The sequence below is a fragment of the Arachis duranensis genome, chromosome 6 (genome assembly GCF_000817695.3).
Source record: "Arachis duranensis cultivar V14167 chromosome 6, aradu.V14167.gnm2.J7QH, whole genome shotgun sequence".
Taxonomy (NCBI): domain Eukaryota; kingdom Viridiplantae; phylum Streptophyta; class Magnoliopsida; order Fabales; family Fabaceae; genus Arachis; species Arachis duranensis.
Window position 1 is genome coordinate 52,664,020 of NC_029777.3, and position 1,462 is coordinate 52,665,481.

Consider the following 1,462-nt stretch of genomic DNA (forward strand, 5'->3'; position numbering starts at 1 on the left):
AGCTCTTCATGCTTCCTCTCCATGGTGACAGAGGGGTATCCTTGAGCCTTAAACACAAAGGATTCTTTATTCACTTGAATGATCAACTCTCCTCTATCAACATCAATCACAGCCTTTGCTGTGGCTAGGAAGGGTCTGCCAAGGATGATGGATTCATCCATGCACTTCCCAGTCTCTAGGACTATGAAATCAGTAGGGATGTAATGGTTTTCAACTTTTACCAGAACATCCTCTACAAGTCCATAGGCTTGTTTTCTTGAATTGTCTGCCATCTCTAGTGAGATTTTTGCAGCTTGCACCTCAAAAGTCCCTAACTTCTCCATTACAGAGAGAGGCATGAGGTTTACACTTGACCCTAAGTCACACAAGGCCTTCTTGAAGGTCATGGTGCCTATGGTACAAGGTATTGAAAACTTCCCAGGATCCTGTCTCTTTTGAGGCAGTTTCTACCTAAGCTTCTCTTAGCTTTCGCTTTAAGGTCTTTTCAGGTTCAGGGTCAGCCTCAACAAGTATGCTTTTGTCTTTGCTCCTGCTCATATGAAAGAGAAGAGAAAAAGAAAATATGGAATCCTCTATGTCACAGTATAGAGATTCCTTGAGGTGTCAGAGGAAAAGAAAAATAGAAGGCAGAAGTAGAAGAATTCGAACTTATCAAGAGAGATGGAGTTCGAATTGTTCATTGAGGAATAGTGTTAGTCCATAAATAGAAGGAGGTGAGAAGAGGGGAAGAAATTTTCGAAAATTAAGTAAAAGATTTCGAAAACATTTTGAAAAACTTTACTTGATTTTCGAAAACCAAGATTGGGAAAGAAATCAAGTGATTTTTGAAAAAAGATTTTGAAATTAGAAATCAAAAAGATTTGATTGAAAACTATTTTGAAAAAGATGTGATTAAGAAGATATGATTGGTTTTAAAAAGATGTGATTGAGAAGATATGATTTGAAAAACATTTTAAAAAGATTTGATTTTAAAAATTAATAACTTGGCTAACAAGAAAAGATATGATTCAAACATTAAACCTTTCTCAACAGAAAAGGCAACATACTTGAAATGTTGAATCAAATCATTAATTGATAGCAAGTATTTTTGAAAATGGAAAGAAATTGATTTTGAAAAAGATTTGATTGAAAAGATTGATTTGAAAAAGATTTGATTTTGAAAAAAATTTTGAAAACTTGAAAAAAATCTGAATTAAAAACAGAATCTTCCCTCCTGTGCCATCCTGGCGTTAAACGCCCAGAATGGTGCACATTCTGGCGTTTAACGCCCAAACTACTACCCTTTTGGGCGTTAAACGCCCAGCCAGGCACCCTGGCTGGCGTTAAAACGCCAATTTGCTTTCCTCACTGGGCATTTTGAACGCCCAGCCAAGGTTGTCAAACTCGCGAGTCTAGGTAAACTCGTGGAGCTGACCTAGACTCGACTCGTAGACTCGTACGAGTTTACCTGTTATACATTTTA

At 37.1% G+C, this 1,462-nt stretch overlaps 1 protein-coding gene across 1 annotated transcript in view; it reads right to left on the reverse strand.

Moving 5' to 3' along the window:
- The window catches only part of LOC110273003 (uncharacterized), a 21,866-nt gene that overhangs the window by 17,397 nt on the left and 3,007 nt on the right, over positions 1–1,462 (reverse strand). The window lies entirely within an intron of this gene.